At 43.5% G+C, this 6336-nt stretch overlaps 2 non-coding genes across 2 annotated transcripts; both read left to right on the forward strand.

The window, feature by feature from the left end:
- The first annotated feature begins 343 nt into the window (after nucleotides 1-343).
- Nucleotides 344-416, forward strand: trnav-cac (transfer RNA valine (anticodon CAC)). The gene has a single exon. It is a non-coding gene; the product is annotated as a tRNA-Val (tRNA).
- Nucleotides 417-1288: 872 nt separating this feature from the next.
- trnav-aac (transfer RNA valine (anticodon AAC)) lies at nucleotides 1289-1361 on the forward strand. Its single transcript has one exon. It is a non-coding gene; the product is annotated as a tRNA-Val (tRNA).
- The last annotated feature ends 4975 nt before the right edge of the window (nucleotides 1362-6336 follow it).

Genomic DNA, 6336 nt, shown 5'->3' on the forward strand with positions numbered 1-6336 from the left:
TCATTATTATTGTTAAAGTAAAGCAGTAGTTAGATTTGTTGCTACCGTAAGGTGTAGAAGGCACAATAGCTTTGTGATTGTCTGATGGTGGCACAAGACGAGCAGCAGCTGTTTGAACAAGCCATTGAGCATCACCTTGTTAGGGTAAGTGTAAGTCTCGTCATAGCTCAGGGCGTTCTTCCTTTGAAAGAGTTTCCAAAGTGTCCTGATGTGCCCTTTAGCAATGCAAAATAGGTCAGTGAAAATAGAAACCTTTATCTCACAGGCTGGCCCACGGGAAACCCCTGTGCGCGTTTTACCAGCCGGCTTCGATGGGAGCCATTTGAAACACCAGGACGGGTCGGTTTCTGTAGTGTAGTGGCTATCACGTTCGCCTCACACGCGAAAGGTCCCTGGTTCGAAACCGGGCGGAAACAACCCGCGGTGCACGCGTGCCAGTGCCGTGTTACCCGTCGCCATCTCTCTGCCCCAAAGCCGGCCGTCGTTTTCTCTTCCTCGGAGTGGCAAGAAATCCTGACCTTGAGAACAAACGATCGCAGAAGGGTAGCTTTGCGAGGCACTGGAACTGACACTTTTAAAATCGATACATGTTGTTGCTGTTACAATACGACCGTAGCAGGATCGGCGACATTGCTGTTACTCTTATGTAGTTGAAGGCGCAGTATAGCTCTGATAGTCTGGTGGTGACGGAAGACCACCAGCCGTTTGAACAAGCCATTCAGCATCACCTTGTAGGGCTAAACGCAGGCACTGTCAGAGCGCAGGTCGTCCTGCCTTTGAAAGAGTTTCCGAAGTGTCCCGAAATCGGTGCACTCAGAGCGTCCGTCCGTCGACAGGTTGAAATTGTAAACGCTGGTGTAGCCACTTTTAATTAAAATCTGATGATGAAGATGTTGTTGTTGTTATTCTTGTTGTCGTCGTAGTCGCCGTCATTATTAATGTTAAAGTAAAGCAGTAGTTAGATTTGTTGCTACCGTAAGGTGTAGAAGGCACAATAGCTCTGATAGTCTGGTGGTGAAGGAAGACCACCAGACGTTTGAACAAGCCATTCAGCATCACCTTGTTGGGTTAAGTGCAGGCACTGTCAGAGCGCAGGGCGTCCTGCCTTTAAAAGAGTTTCCGAAGTGTCCTGATGTGCCCTTTAGCAATGCCAAACAGGTCAGTGAAAATGGCATCCTTTCGCCGCACTTCAGACGCCATCTCACAGCCTAGCCGACCTGAAACACCTGAGCCCGTTTTACCAGCAGGCTTTAACGGTAACCATTTGAAGCAAGAGGCAGCGGTGTCAGTTTCCGTAGTGTAGCGGTTATCACGTTCGCCTAACGCGCGAAAGGTCCCCGGTTCGAAACCGGGCGGAAACAGCCTACTGTGGGCTGGCCCTTTTCGTCATGCTTGCCCTCGTGGTTCCCCGGAGGCGGTGGGTGTCTTTTCTTCATTGGAGTGCCCGCAATCGATGCACTCAGAGCGTCCGTCCGTCGACAGGTTGAAATTGTAAACGCTGGTGTAGCCACTTTTAATTAAAATCTGATGATGATGATGATGATGATGTTGTTGTTGTTGTTCTTGTTGTTGTTGTTCTTGTTGTCATCGTGGTCGCCGTCATTATTATTGTTAAAGTAAAGCAGTAGTTAGATTTGTTGCTACCGTAAGGTGTAGAAGACAACAGTTGGTATGGCGTGTGATATCAAAACATTCAGAATACTTTTAACCTATATAATTTATAAGCTTTGTAAAATAAACCCAAATATCTCTTTTGCGGGGATAAACGCTGTTCTGAGTAGTTTGTGACTTGTTTAATACCAAACAAAGCATCGCTATTAAAAAAAAAAAAAAATCACTGTAAAAGCGCTAGTTATTTTAGATCTTTATAGTTATTTTCTAGGCTCAGGTTGTTTTTTAGTGCTTATAAAGGCCTGAAATATTCTTAGTGGTTGTTGACTATAGGTCTTGATGCTTAAAAATGTTTTTTTGAGAGACCAAAAGGTTCTAATAAAAGTTTAGAGTAGAGAGGAGAGAGATCGTCTCCATCTTGGTTTCTATTTGAAATTTGATGCAGTGTCATTTTATTGGTTGGTTTTGATATGTTAATTGGTAACAGGGCGGCACAAAGGCCAGACCAGAACAATGCCTTACAAGCAGATCCGGCATGTGGCCATCAGTATAAGTATGAAGGTCTGGTCTTCAGCTCGACAGACTCATACTGACCTTTCGATTTAAGACTAAAGATCAACAATGTCCGGAAACAACATCAGCGATTCGATTTAAACGAGTTTTTAGGCAAGTCTTCAGATTATTTTCATTGACTCAGAGCGTGTTGTGTGCATGTATTGTAAATAAGGCTATAACATCTGTTTTAAGTTCTGTAAAATTATTTTTCAGCCAGTCAACAGGAGTTCATTTCCAACGCTGAGGAGATCATCTGGAACAACGACGGTAAGAATTTTGTGTTTGCGCTCATGGGTTCTTATGCATGGGTGTGTGTGGTTTTGAAGCGGCTCATTAGAGTTATGAAAACGTTTTAATATATATTAATGCCGGTCTCTTTAATTACACAGAAACTATCGAAAGGCCTGTGATTAATGTCTCCGAGGATCGACCAAGAGAAGTGGTTATCCCTAGACAGGCTGTCTGCCGACCGGGTAAGAACTAAACCCCTGTTTGTTTGTATAACGATTCTGTAAGATGTTTGAGTCCAGTTTTGTTAATTTAAAAAAATTATCCTGTCTAACAGTATTAAGAAATGTGGTTCGAGACAACGAAAGGCCTTCCACATCGAGGGCTTGTTTCGTTTTACCTTCGAGAACCGTAACCTTTCAAGAATCTGAAAGGCCGTCAGCCCCGGTATCTGATAGCTGTGAGTATATATCTGCAGCCTGTAAGAGGTTAAAGCTTTTTATAAAGCGGTGTGGTTAAAGGTTAAACATGTCTCTTACCTTCACAGCGGTGCAAAAAGCTAAACCAGCCGAAAAACATAAGAAACGATTATTCTGTGGAGGTAAGTAAGATCTTTCAAACTTTAATGTTTTTAAAAGGGCTTTGTTTGCCCGTTGAGGGCTAATATTTAAGCGATGGGTGACCGTTTCCTGTAGGGCGGGGGGTTCTGGGAAAGATCTTTAGAAGTCCGGACAGGTCTAGGCTTGTTTCTGGGGAACGTGTTTAGAAATGACCGATTGCCGTACCGTCTGGTTAGGAAGTAAAGCCGTCCGAAAGGGTTTAGTAAGTTGTTTGGCTTATCTCCCGCTATTATACTTCTGTTTTAAAGTGGTTGTAGGAAAAGGCTTGAAGGTGTTCATTGTATTTAATATTTAAACAGATCGTGAAAACGTTTGTGAAACAGGAAGTCCCGGGATCAGGAAGCGTTTACACTTGGAAGGTTCGTTTAAAAATGAAATGTTGTTGTGTGTGTGTGTGTTTTATTAACAATATTACAGTTTTTAAAGAAACATTTAAGAAACAGTTTATTTACAGCGGCTTCTCTGTTTTACATTTATTATCAAGTCCTAATAAATATATTGTCTGTAAATAATAAGGTGTTGTAGTGAATGTCTAAGGCTATTTTCAAAGGTCTAAAAAAGCTAAAGGTTTTGAATGTCCTGGACATGTTGTTTTAAGTTTGATTTCTGTCGCCGTTTAAAGATGTAAATGTAATGTATATTTTTATTCTTCCCAAGACTCTTGGGATAGTCATTCTGTGAATGAGCTATTGATGACAATTACCCCGTCTAAGTGGGATCAAACATCTTTCCCGGTGAGATCACCGAGAGGATCCCCCACGGTGGTCTTGGAGACCCCCCAACATCTACTCAGGCCACAGCCTTCTGGGGGTAATTCAACACCCCAGATTCAGCCCGCCGCATTGTCGGGCGGAACAAATACAGGCATCCAACAACCTCAGGGGTCGCCGTCAGTCAGGGCTGACACACCACCCAACGACGGCCTGGTTTCAACATCGTCCCCCCAGACCCGTTTCTTGGCTACAGAAACGCGGAACAGTACCCCGCGCTTGGCCAGGGTGTCACCGCAAAGGCCTTCTTGGTCTCCGTCCATGAGTATACACTCGCTCCTTGCCTCCTTCGACCGAGATTTACCGGAGCGACCATCCTTTGAAGCTGAGCCAGGCCACCAGCCCCCGGAGCTTCTTCCTGAAGGTCGGCATGAGTTGCTACATACTTTGTTACAAAATCAAAGACTTGTGTTAGTGGGGCAAAACCTGCTGATAGAGAGCCAAAACACCCTTATTAATACCCTTACTAACGAATTGTACCGTATTTAATGTTTTAATAGACACAAAACGCCTTACTATTGTGGGTTGTTGGAAAAATAAAAAATAAATTAAAAAATGTCCTGACTTGGTAAAAGAACTCACAAACTAAAGGATTATGAACAAGCTAGGGCCCCAAAAAGACCTTCCCGAGAGAACATCCCCGGCCCTGTTGTGAACTCCTCTGATGTCCCAATGAACCTGGAACTATTACAAATGATAAATGATTTAAATAACCCCCAATTACCACCGATAGAATGTGAATTAACAGAATTACCGGTGAACCCCGACCTGTTACAGATGGTCAATGATCTAAATAACCACCTCCCACCGGTAGCGCTTATAGAGGTTCACCCCCTAGTTCACCCCGATTTGTTTGAAATGGTGGAGGCTTTGGAGGAGCTACCCCGACCAAATTCTGCCCCTATTATAAATGATTTGAAACAATTAGAACACAGGATGGCGGCAGAAGCAGCCATCACTATAGAGGAGGGTCTTGACATTAACCGGTTGGATATCTTTGAAGGACTTTTACAGGCTTTAAATGAGCCTCCTCAAAAAGGGGGTTTTGTAGATGTCAGCAGTGGGGGTGTTTGGAATTTGGAGGGTTCTGAGACTGATAAGGCTGTGGAGGACATGCTCTGTGAGAATGTAGGGGGTAAAGGCTTTGTTCAAAATGATGATGTGTCCAAGAGTACCAGTGATCCCGTGATTATAGATAGACCGGCCTATAACAATTTTGAAATGATTCAGCGTTTTAATTTTGCAGAACTTTTAAATTGTGACAATTATGCAGAAATATTTGTCAACATATACGAGGCCTTGCAGAAAATGCTTGAACAGGTTGCTGAAAGGGTCAGACCTCGAGATGTTGTACAGTTAGAACTCAGAGGGGATGATTTGTTTAGCAACCTATCTGTAATGCTGAGTGGAGATAATTTAGACGTCTGGCTAAAATCGAAGCGTTATTGCAAAGTAACACAGCCATCATAGCTGATGAAAGTCTGTCTCTGGTAATGAATGTGGTTCGTAACCCTGAGGGTGGGGTGCTTAGAAGACTGTCGAAATGCTTGAAGAACGACATAATTAGGACCAAGCTCAGGCAATTAGTGGTGAGTTCCAGTGGGGACAATAAGCTCTGTTTTGCTTACAGTTTAATAAAATTACTCACCCCCGACATGCCTGAACCCCAAGCTCTGCAAGAGGCTTTAATGCTTCATCAGAGGGCCGGCTTAAACTCTCAACAGATGGTTGCCTTTTCAGACATCACCAAGTTTGAGGAGTTGTTGTCTTTAAAAATTGTTGTGTGGTACCGTTGTGAGGTAAAGGAAGTATTTGTGAAATTTCAGACACATCCTGAAACCCATACACAGACACTGTTTCTCTTCCTAAGTGATAGTCATTACTTTGGAATAAAGAGTTTGACGGCTTTTTTGGGTTGTTCGTATGTTTGTCATTGTTGTTATAAGGCCTTCAATGATAAGCTTAAGCACCGCTGTGACGGTTACTGTAACGTCTGATTCAATCCCCAATGTTGTAAGGGTTTGGCCCCTACCATCCGATGAAAAGATTGCTTAAGGATTTGTCTCTCTGCGTTCTGTTTTTCCGAGCATAAGGTACAGAGGGCCGCTGCTGAGGGGGTTAAAAAACTGAGTTATTGTGATCAAACTAAATATTGCCCGCAGTGTTGCCTCCAGTACCGTTTTCATGAGGTTAAACCACACAAATGTCTGGAGCCGAGATGCAGGATCTGTAATGCTGATTTAACCCCGGGGTCCGAACACCAGTGCTTTATTCAGCCGGTTAAAAAGGAGCCGCCGCACAACCGGTATGTCTTTTTTGCTTTTGAATGCCGGCAAGAAAACGGGGTCCACGTTGCTAATTATATACACTGTATTGACATGTTGGATCGTGAGTGGTCAGCTAGCGGTGAGAGTTGTGTCAGGGAAATCATTACGCGGTATCGCGGTCCAAAATACCTCAATTACACATTTATTGCCCACAATGCTAAGGGTTATGATTCTTACATTTTGATGAAGTATCTGGTGGAAAATGGGGTGACCCCAAAAATAATA

The sequence above is a fragment of the Amia ocellicauda genome (assembly GCF_036373705.1).
Source record: "Amia ocellicauda isolate fAmiCal2 chromosome 11 unlocalized genomic scaffold, fAmiCal2.hap1 SUPER_11_unloc_1, whole genome shotgun sequence".
Lineage (NCBI taxonomy): Eukaryota > Metazoa > Chordata > Actinopteri > Amiiformes > Amiidae > Amia > Amia ocellicauda.